A 12711-nucleotide genomic window follows, 5' to 3' on the forward strand; every position below is an offset into this window, starting at 1 on the left:
GCTCCCCTAACTTAAACCCCAATTCAATTATAACAAGATCACTAAAGTTGAAAAATTTATCAGTTACAAGCATGTAAAGCATGATAAGCATAGAGATATTAACTGAATCAAAATTACTGATTTTACCAGAAAATACCTTAGTAACTACATCACATAAATAACTTCATTCCTTCCTAAGACCCAACCTCTTAATTTCACTTAATTTAGAAGTAGAGAGTGCATAGCCCATGGAGTTAAGCATATTAACAATGTCATTTTCTGTGTGTGGTAAAGTTACAGTATTATCAGGAATTTTGAAACATGCTTTAACAATGTCACTATTAACACAAAATTCCTTATCTTTAATAGTGAAAGTGATAGTCTTATCAGCTGAGTTGTATGTTGCAGTCGTCCACATCTCTTCAACAACTTCACAGTATATGATGGGTGATTCCAGTATGGCATAGTTGAGTTTGCAGTTCTTCACAAAATCCATCATCTTGTGGTAGTCTCCAGACTGTTGAATCCCCTTGTTCATAAGAGCAGTGAAGTTGTTCTTCTCATAGATAAATCTAGTTTGAGACATTATCTTAACGACTGGTGCTATTGTTAGAGAGTAAAAACTTGCAGAGAGAGGGAGAGTAAGTGCTTTGAGAAAGAGAGAAGTTAGAGCAGATGATTTGATAATGATAAAAGAAAAGAAATGAAAATGAATTATGCTTTTATACTATCTCAAAAATAACTGTCAAAAATAATAAAGTAAAATAAAGTGACCAATAAGAATTGCCCAAAATAGCCGTTTAAAAATAAACTGTAAAAATTCCATCAATTATCCGTCGTGTCATGCTTACAAACTGTAAGTATACTCGATGGATAATGTTCAGAGAATCGACGACTAAAAATAAGAGAATTCGACGGATGAGGATAAATCAGTTATCCGTCGAGACATAAAATATTACAGAAAAATAATTGATTTTATTAACAATATGTATACCGACGGATGATCAAACTCGATGGATAATGATCATCCGTCGATATGTAAATTTTGACTTAGCCAAAATTTCATCCTAGACTAAAAAAAATCAATTAAATTTCTGGTTGCATTACAACTTGCAAATTATCTATAAAGATTCAAGAGTAATTTATCATACCTAACTCACTTACCAACCTTAAAAAGGTGGATTCATCCAGTGGCTTGGTAAATATATCTGCAAGCTGCTTTTCACTTGGAACAAAATATAGTTCCACAGTACTATTCGTTACATGTTCCCTTATGAAGTGGTACTTGATGTCTATGTGCTTTGTTCTTGAATACTGTACTAGATTTTCAGTGATGGCAATTGCACTTGTGTTATCACAGAAAATAGGAATTCTTTCCACTTGCAGACCATAGTCTAGCAATTGGTTTCTCATCCACAAAATCTGTGCACAGCAACTGCCAGCAGCAATATACTCAGCTTCAGCTGTAGAAGTAGAAACTGAATTTTGCTTTTTACTGAACCAGGACACAAGCTTGTTTCCTAGAAATTGACAGGTTCCTGTTGTACTTTTTCTATCAATTCTACAACTGCATAATCTGCATCTGAATAACCAGTTAGATCAAAATCAGAATCTCTAGGGTACCAAATGCCAAGTTCTGGTGTTCCCTTGAGATATCTGAAAATTCTCTTAATAGCTACTAAGTGAGATTCTCTAGGATCAACCTGAAATCTAGCACAAAGACATGTAGCAAACATTATATCTGGCCTACTAGCTGTTAAGTACAGAAGTGAGCCAACTATGCCCCTATAACTTGAAATATCCACAGACTTTTTAGTAGTGTTTAATTCAAGCTTAGTTGCAGTGGCCATGGGAGTTTTTGCAGATGTGTAATCCATTAGATCAAACTTATTTAAAAGATCATAAATGTATTTAGTTTGACTAATGAATATTCCATCACTAACTTGCTTAACTTGCAAACCAAGAAAGTAAGTTAATTCTCCCATTATGCTCATTTCATACTTACTTTGCATCAATTTGGCAAACTTTTTGCAAAGTTTTTCATCTGTAGAGCCAAAAATAATGTCATCTACATAAATTTGAACAAGTATACTAGAGCCATTAACATTTCTAAAGAATAAAGTTTTGTCTACAGTACCTCTAGTGAAGTGATTCTCTAAAAGAAACTTTGTTAAAGTGTCATACCAGGCTCTAGGTGCTTGCTTCATTCCATAAAGTGCTTTCAAAAGATAGTAAACATATTCTGGAAAATTTGGATCTTCAAAGCCAGGAGGCTGACTGACATAGACTTCCTCCTCAAAATCTCCATTCAGAAAGGCACTTTTGACATCCATTTGATAGACCTTGAAATTGGCATGGGATGTATAGGCTAAGAAAATTCTAATGGCTTCAAGTCTTGCAACAGGAGCAAAGGTTTCATCAAAATCTATTCCTTCTTGTTGACAATAGCCCTTAGCAACCAATCCTACTTTGTTCCTGACTACTATGCCATTTTCATCCATCTTGTTTCTGAATACCCATTTGGTATCTATTGGATTCTTCCTTTTAGGCTTGGGCACCAGCTTCCATACCTTATTCCTTTCAAATTAGTTTAGCTCCTCCTGCATAGCTAAAATCCAATCAGGATCCAACAAAGTTTCTTCTACCTTCTTTGGTTCTTCCTTAGAGAGGAAGCTGCTATATAGATATTCTTCTTGAGTTGCTCTCCTTGTTTGAACTCTAGAAGATACATCACCAATGATAAGCTCAAAGGGGTGATTCTTTGTCCATTTCCTTTGTTGAGGTAGATTAGCTCTAGATGAAGAGACCTCATTGTTGTCTTGATGTGTGATTGAGTTTTGATTATTAGAAACTCCCCCTGAGTTTATGGAACTTTGATTTGAGAAATGAGAACTTTCTGTAAGTGATCTATTCCGACTTTCAGCTTCTTTTGATGACCCGACGGATGGTGAATTTTGAGTACCGACGGATGAAGCTGATTGTCTCCCGAAGGATAAAACAGATTGTCTCCCAACGGATGAAGCATTCTGCAACTCGACAGATGTTGAATTTTGTGCTTCATTGGTAGTGGATTTTTCTGCAATATCCTGTGATACTGTTTCTTGATCACTTTCCTCATCACTGTCATCACTAACCATCTCCACATTGTCAAATTTGAGGTTCTCATGGTAATCTCCATCTTGCAGTCCTTCAATCTTTTTATCATCAAACACAACATGTATTGATTCCACAACAATGTTGGTTCTCAGATTGTAGACTCTGTATGCTTTACCAACAGCATATCCAACAAAAATTCCTTCATTTGCTTTGGCATCAAACTTCCCGTTCTGATCAGTTTGATTTCTCAAGATAAAACATTTGCAGCCAAAGACATGAAGAAAGTTTAGAGTTGGCTTCTTATTCTTGAACAATTGGTAGGGAGTCATGCATTTTGCTTGATTAACTAGAGAAATATTCTGAGTGTAGCATGCAATATTTACAGCTTCAGGCCAGAAATATGTTGGTAACTTGGATTCTTCAAGCATTTTCCTTGCATCTTCAATAAGTGATCTATTCTTTCTTTCCACTAATCCATTTTTTCGTGGAGTTCTTGCTGCTGAAAACTCATGCAAAATCCCATTTTCTTCACAAAATGCTCTCATGACAGAATTCTTGAACTCAGTTCCATTGTCACTCCTGATTCTTCTAACTTTGAAATCAGGATGATTGTTGACTTGCCTTATGTGATTGATGATGATTTCACTAGCCTCATCTTTAGACTTAAGGAAATATGTCCAAGAGAACTTTGAGAAATCATCTACAATTACTAGGAAAAATCTTTTCCTTAAGATGGACAACACATTGATTGGTCCAAACAAATCCATGTGTAGCAGTTGTAAAGGTTCTTCAATTGTTGAATCAAGCTTCTTTCTGAATGATGCTTTAATTTGCTTTCCCTTTTGGCAAGCATCATACAGTCCATCCTTAGAAAACTCTACTTGAGGAATGCCTCTAACCAGTTCTTTCTTTACAAGTTCATTCATGGTCTTGAAGTTTAGATGGGATAGCTTCTTGTGCCATAGCCAACTTTCATCTTGACTTATTTTACTGAGAAGACAAGTAACAGATTCTGTATTTGATGAATTGAAGTCAGCTAAGTACACATTCCCTTTTCTCACACCAGTGAGAACCACTTTGTTGCTTATCTTGTTTGTCACAACACAGGCTTCTGAGTTGAAGGTTACTGAATTGCCTTTGTCACACAGCTGGATGATGCTCAATAAATTGTGCTTGAGACCATCCACTAAGGTAACCTCCTCAATGATGACATTGTCTTTTGAAATCAAGCCCTATCCCACAGTATAACCCTTGCTGTCATCTCCAAAAGTAATACTTGGGCCAGCTCTCTCTTTGAACTCTTTGAGTAGGGTAGAATCACCAGTCATGTGTCTTGAACAGCCACTATCCAAGTACCATAGATTCTTTCTTTTTCCCCGCACACATTAAAATCAAATCAAGTTGATTTTGGTACCCAAGTTTCCTTGGGTCCTGCCTTGTTAGCTTTCTTTTTCTGTTTCTTAGGTTTGATCTCATTTGACTTGGGGTTATCAGATTCATCCTTAGTCATTTGAGTTGAACCTTTGAAACCATTCATTACAACAATTATCATGCACATTTTGATTAATAGAAAATGGCATGCTATTAGTAAACATGTTATTCTAGTAGGGCATGCTAAATGGCATTTGAGGCATACTAAATGCAGCATAATAAGGATTAGGTGCAAATGGCACATTAGCAAATTGTGCATTCATATTCTGTGTAGACATAGCATTCATAGGCATAGAAGGCATGGCATTTATGTTGGGAAAATGAGGTGGCATAGATATGGAAGTAGGCATGGTAGTTTTGCAATTAACAGACAGATGATTTACACTACCACACTTAACACAGATTTTTCTAGGAGCATATTTATCAGGTGTGTAGTTGTTATGTTTGTTAATCCCCACTTTACCATTTCTATTATTTTTCCTTTTAGCCTCTGTTTTAACCTCAATCTTTTCTAGTCTGTCATTCAATTGCTTGATAGATAGATGACCAACATTCACTTTCTTTTCCTTCGTCACTTGACTAGATTCTCCTGAAATGAAGTTTTTGGAAACTGATCCATGCTTTTCATTTAACTTAGCAAGTTTGCTTTACTCACAGGTTTGCTTACAGCCGACGGATGAGGATTTATGTCACTCGACAGATAATCCTTTTGATTATCCGACGGATGGCTCTCGTCATCCATCGAGTCCACATCTGTTAGCAATCCTTCAACCAAATTGGATTCCAGCTTCTCCTTATTCTTCTTCCAGGCTGCATCACAAAAGGACTCAATACCTTGAACTTTGGTGATTTGAGCATGAACATTCCTTGATGTTTTCCATGCCTTAATCACCTCATGTTCTCGTTCAAGCTGCTTTTTCAAGATCTCTTCTTTCTTCAAGGACTCAGTTAATTCATCCTTAGCAATTTTACACTCAATTCTCAATTTTTCAAATTCAATAAACTGAGATTCTAGCACATTATTCCTCTCATTTAAAAACAAATTGTTTTCTTTGATTTTAGCATTTTCCTTAGTAAGAGACTTAAGTGTAACACGCAAATGATATAATTCTGTAGACATGTCATTTATTGCATCATTACACCCAGCTTTAGATAAATGTGCTAGGTTAGTGGTGATTACCTGATTACTTGAAGAACTTGTCTCTGTTTCATCAGACTTGGCCATTAGGGCTAGGTTGATATAGCTGACATCCTCATCCTCATCCTCATCCACACCATCTGCTGCCCAGTCATTTTCTTGTTTAATGAAAGCCCTTTCCTTTTGTTTGAGCAACTCAAAATATTTTTGTTTATAGTCCACAGGCTCAAACTTCTTCTTGCTGGAATCTGACTTTCTACAATCACTAGAAAAGTGCCCTGCTAAGCCACATTTGAAACATTTGAATTTTGATTTATCCACCATGTTTTTATTTGGCCTAGCTGCTCCAAAGTTCTTCTTGAACTTGAGCTTGGAAAATCTTCTGGAAAGAAATGCTAGATGTTCATCAATATCCTCCATGTCATCTTGGCTCAAAGAATCTTCATTTTTTGCTACCAGCCCATTGCCCTTATTTTCACAGACCTTTGAAGTAGACTCAACAGCTTCTATCTTCATCTCATTCTCTTTCTCTAACTCAACAACTAGTGCAATGGACCCTCCTTTCTTTCTCCCTTTCTCCATTCTTTCATCTTGCTCTATTTCAAGCTCATAAGTCTTTAGGATGCCATACTGTCTCTCTAGTGTAAACTCCTTGTATTCTTGTGAGTTTCTCAAGGAGACTGTCATTGGTTTCCATTCTTTTGGTAGGGATCTCAGAAATTTGAGGTTAGAATCTTTGGTTTGGTAGACTCTTCCATGCAGCTTTAGAGCATTTAGTAGCTTTTGAAATCTACTAAAGATAACAGTGAGAGTTTCACCTTCTTCAAAGTGGAAATGCTCATATTGCTGAATTAGCAACTACATCTTATTTTCCCTAACTTGTTCAGTGCCATCACAGATAATCTGTATTGTATTCCAAACTTCCTTGGCAGTTTTGCAATTGATGATGTTGTCAAACATGTACCGTCAACTCCATTAAACAGAATATTGATGGCCTTCTTGTCCTTCCTGACTTGTTCAATATCAGGATCTGACCATTCATGCCTTGGCTTGGGAACTGATGGCTCATTTCCAGTTGCAGCTCTCATTGGTACATGAGGGCCTCTCTCTATGCAATCTACATAGGCCTCATCTTGAGAAAGTAAATGAAGATGCATCTTTACCTTCCAGTGATGGTAATTATCTTTGTCCAGAAAAGGAATCTTGACTCCAACATCCTTCTTGTTCATCTTCTGTTTGTTGTGATCTTTAAACTCTTTGTTCTTTCAAGAGCTTGCTCTGATACCAATTGTTAGTCCCTAACAATGCAACAAAAATTACAAAAGGGGGGTTGAATGGAATTCTTGAAACTTTTTCAGAAATATAAAATGTTCTATCTTAATAATATATATAGGTGTTTGATTTACTAAATGTGGAATAAGAATTAGTTGAATCAAAAACACAAAGTAATAAAAACACAAGTCTTTAAAACTTTCTGGTGGATTTGAATGTATCCACCAGAGATATATATATATATATATATATATATATATATATATATATATCAAGAGAACCCTGTAAAGCTTGAATAGCTCACAGCTGCTTACAGAATAAGAACAACTAAACTTACAGAGAAATGCTAAGGATACATCTTACAAATGTTTCTCCGAGAATTTTCTTTCTTAGTCTTCTTGTTGTTATAATTGCTACTCTTAGTTTATATATCACCAAGGTTACACAGTAATAAGACAAGATAATAAAAACAAAACCTATCAAGTCTAATACTATGCTACTTCATTACTCTATTCTAGCATCTTTGAATATCTTCTTAATAGTATGGAAATGGCAATGCTTCTTTATTCTCAAAAACCCAGTTGAATAGGCTTCCACATTCCTTTTGCATACACTCGACGCATGTGACTGAGTTGTCACTGTCAACAGATGTTTGAATTGATTATCCGTCAGGTACATGATCATCCGTCGGGTTACCTTGTTGATCATCCGTCGGGTAGCATTGTTGATTATCCGTCGGGTAGCTATTTGGCACTTGACTTCATTTCATTTATGCAGAATTACAAGACATCATCTATGTACAATTAATCAACTTATTCTGCATATCTAATTAAAGTCAACATGACTTATTATATGTTACTACAGAATCTATACAAAGGTGTATGTAGAAATGTGCTACAGACTTATTGTTACATAAACTACTCACTCGATCGATGCCAAATCCTTATCCGTCGGGACTATATTGAGTCATCCGTCGGGATAATATTTGCTTATCCGTCGAGTGCTACATATTTCGCTAAGTTAAATCTATTAAGTGTTTTGTTAATGAAATCATCAAGTTCACAACATATACACAACAGTTTGATAACTTATTCAAATTGCATAATGTGTGATATTATCATGGCGGTTTACTGGGATAAATGGTCATTTTAAAAACAAATTATATGCTTTTATTGCATTACTTATCTTCGTCTGTAAAAAAAATAAAATGGTGAATATTTTACCACTCCTTGCTGGAATCAATATGTTGATTTGTTCGAAAGGAGTAATATCCTCATGAAAATTGTTAATATATTCACAATAATCTATTTTATGGTACAATTCGAAACTATTTAGAGAATTGAGTCATCAAACCTATTACGAGTTATGGGAAAAATCCACCGCCACTTGCACAAGCCCTTAACCAATCCTTTTTTTTCATTTTACTTACATAACCAATATGAATTTAATTGTTATATGTTACTCCCCTCGATGTAAGATATATCTTCCAAGATCATAAATAGATTACTTGTTTGTTTTTGTGAAAAAATGAAATAACATTTACTTCCTAAAGCTCATTTTATTTGTCATCTCCCAACAAATTTTGATCACACAAACACAATAAATGTATCTATCAAAACCAATTCATGTAATATTTTGTTATTGTGTAGATGATTTTAGGTTAGTAGATGAGTTTTGTACAACCATGTACCCGCTTCCTTTAATTTCATAAGAAACGTTCGTGATTCATGTGTTTGATTGTTATATATGTTTCGAAAATCTTAAAAAATTTGACTAACATTGTGAATTTTTATGACGCCCCCGACACCTGACCAATAACATTTGAACCGGTCCTGGGTCGCCAAGCACTTAAACCTATAAATCGAATTCTCATTATAACATATATATAGCTCAAATTACAATTCTAATTGTAATATTTTAGTATACAAACTTATTCTCAATATACAAATTATTCTCGAATTTTATAACCTTAAGAAATTAAATTTAACACCAATACTCTCAAATTTAACCATCTTTCACTCATACCCTTCATTTCAACAGTTGCAGTTTTATATGAAATAAAAATAAAGACAAGAAAGAGTGAGACAAAGAACGACTCTATAAGTATATTTAACAATAGTGTGACATGCAAGTCATGATCAAATAATATGATGACGGTTCAATAAATAGTATTACGTAAAATGGACAATAATAAATAACTTCACGTATAATAAAAACGCACGCCAAACCGAATTTATGAACCAAACTTAAACTACTAAGTGATCTAATAATCTTTACGGCACCTTCCATTTTGGGATCTCCCTTCCAGCTAGAATATTTTGCGTTTGACAATTTTACAATGTTTTTCATCACACCTAGTAATTTACTGAATTACGAATTAGCCAACTCAGTTATCGACCGATCAAATCATGACTAGAAAGTCAAACTAGTCAAACGTATCAAGAAAAAATCTCAAACTCAAGCTAACGAATTGAATTATCTTTCTTAGATGATAAATAAACCAAAATGATTGGACAATGAATAAGATAATATCCAATTAAACCGGTGTTATCTATAATCCAGTAACACACTAAAATTAACGATATTAGATAAAAATAATATCGTATATAATCAGAAATTATATAAAAATGAACAACACTAACAAATAGTGTTGTGCATGACATGCCTTCACATAACAAGACTAGGCCACTTTCACAATCCCAATATTTAGTTGACTTGTATGTTAGATATAATTGATGATATCAGAAAATAAACTATCAGAGTTTACTATCAGGACTTAATATCAGTATTTACTAAAGGTGACATCATCAGTACTTGTCTATCAGTACTTGATGATCAACATTTGATATCATTAGGATTTAGTCTGTGACGGCCTCAACTCCGGGGTCCGGAGTTGACGTCATCCACCATAACAATAATGTTGCCCAGTGAATATACAATTATTTAGGGGGGTTGGATACAATTATATAAATGTTTCGAACAAGTAATAAAATATAACAACTTTTTATATTTCTAATAAAAACCGTTACAAAATCCTCTCAAGAATAACTGATGTTCTTTAGAGCTGCTAGGTGATGACCTAAACTGTATTTATATACTACATAGCTACAACAAATCAATCTAAGATATGCATTATAAATAGCTAATTGAAACTGATACATGATAAGTGACATTTTATACCACTTAGAATGTCTTATAATGGCTTGAATTGATGTCTTGAAATCAAGTATTTTGTGTATTTGATGCGCTTTTTTAGTGTTTGTGCATTTCAGGGTATTAATTACATTTTTGGAGAGATTTCATCAAGAATAAGCCTTGGCATGTGTTTGGCATTGCAAGTGGGAAGATAGGAGCAGATTGCAACAAAGGGTTGGAGCAAAAATAGAGTATTTTCCAGAAGGGGTCTGAGCGCCCACTCAGCTCTGCTGAGCGACCGCTCAGGAAGCTGAGCGCCCGCTCAGGAATGCTGAGCGGCCGCTTAGGGACGGAATTTTAGAATAAATATTTTAGACTCCTGGTTCTGTTTAACTTCCAACTTCTGAGTTAGCTGGGTTTTATGGGACTCCTATATAAGTAGTTTTCAGAGACGTTTCACATAAGGTTGGATTGTAGTATTAATCAAGGAGCGAGGAGATAAGGAAAAAGACCGTTTTAGCACACCGCAACGAAGAGGAAGCATATTTTCTTGTGATTCTTTATTTCGTTGTAACTTTGGATGCTAGTTTTCTTTACTTTGAACCTATTTACTCTTGTGACGTACTCTGGTTTAATATAAGTAGTTTTAGTTATTATTCTCGTGTGTTATTATCATGTTTTCATATGAACCCATGATGACGATGAGTGCTATCATGGGCTAATCGTGATCATGGGGTCGTAACGGATTTACTATGGAATTTTTTAGTTAGTTGTTTAATACCTTAGTGTGTGATGATTGTATGATATCTAGTATTGGTTGTGCTTATTCGTCTTATGTACATCGCGAACATATAAGATAGGGTGTTAATCTCTTTTGAAGCGACGGTGGATCTTGAGGTTTAGAACTTGCCATGCTAGCATAGGTTCACGTATGAGTATGCATGATTAGTGGGTAACTCTAACTGTTTTACTTGTCCTGTGTAATCAAAAGGAGTAACTTGTGCTTAAATCGTTATGTTGTCAAATTCTGTAGACATATAGGGTCTCAACATAATTGATGCCTATTCAACTTCTATCTTAATTGTGGATGCTTGGTAGAATGGTATTAGTACAATGAAAGTTAGCTTTTATCAGTTTCATGTTGTTCGATTAATATCATCACTGTTGCATGCTAATGGTAATAACAATGACTATTGAAGGAAGTATTAATGAAGTTGTGATCTCATGTGTGTTTTAATATTGTTAATTCAAGTGTTAATTAAGTGCTTAATTCTTGTAGTTAATTGTAGATAATAATTAGTTAATCAATCTAAGTGTTATTGTCTTAACATTGAGAAGTAATCATACATTGGTGAGTGAGTGTTAATTGAACATAATTAGTCTGAGTCTCTGTGGGAACGAACTAGAAAGTATTCTATATTACTTGCGAACGCGTATACTTGTGTGTATTATTTACGCATCTTTTCACCCTAACAAGTTTTTGGCACCGCTGCCGGGGACTCGGCGTATTTGTTTAGTTTATGTACTTATCATCAGTGGTCATTAGGACTCAGTGATTAAGACGTGTTACTTATTGTTTCCGGTTGTGTTTCAGGTACTTTAGCGAGCGTTTATGCAAACACGTTCTCATACTCGCAAGAGGACTTTAGATACGGCCGAGGAGACAGACGAAGTTCTTGATATTCCGGAGAAGATAGATTTTGAAGATTCGGATTCAGGAAGTGAGCAGAAAGAGCCAGTAATCATGGGTGATCGTATAGTTCCGGCAGATCCAGCACTTATGGACTTTTCTCGGCCTAAAATTTATGACATTCATTCTAGCATCATGCACCCGGCTATTGAGGCCAATAACTTTGAAATCAAGCCGGGCACTATTCAGATGGTGCAGAATTCCGTTTCTTTCGGAGGTGCTGTAATTGAAGACCCCAACATGCACATAAGGAATTTTGTCAAGATATGTAGTACTTTCAAATACAATGGTGTGACTGATGAAGCTATCAAGATGAGGCTTTTCCTATTCTCACTGAGGGATAAAGCTAAGGACTGGTTACATTCTGAACCAGTTGGGTCCATCACTACTTGGAAAGATCTTGCGCAAAAGTTTCTGGTGAAGTTCTATCCAATGGCGAAAACTGCGGCTATGAGGAGTGCTCTTACTCAGTTTGTGCAGCAACCTACAGAATCTATGTGCGAAGCTTGGGAGCGCTACAAGGAGATGTTGAGAAAGTGTCCATATCATGGTATGCCTGATTGGATGGTGATCACTGGTTTCTATAATGGTTTTGGAGCCCAATCTCGGCCCATGCTTGATGCAGCAGCTGGAGGCGCCTTGTGGGCCAAAAGCTATACTGAGGCTTATAATCTGATTGAGAATATGGCTGCAAATGAGCATCAAAACCCAACTCAAAGGATGATTCCTGGGAAGGTAGCAGGTATTCTGGAAGTTGATGCAGCTACAGCTATTACAGCGCTGCTCCAAGCGCTGTCTATGAAGGTCGATTCTCTAGCCACCTATGGAGTCAATCAGATAGCTATGGTCTGTGAGCTTTGTGCAGGTTCTCATGCTACGGATCAGTGTTCTCTTGTTGATGAATCTGTTCAGTATGTGAACAATTATCAGTGACCGTAGCAGCCTGTGCCAGCTACTTATCATGCTAACA

Source organism: Apium graveolens, chromosome 10 (genome assembly GCF_009905375.1).
Source record: "Apium graveolens cultivar Ventura chromosome 10, ASM990537v1, whole genome shotgun sequence".
Classification (NCBI taxonomy): Eukaryota; Viridiplantae; Streptophyta; class Magnoliopsida; order Apiales; family Apiaceae; genus Apium; species Apium graveolens.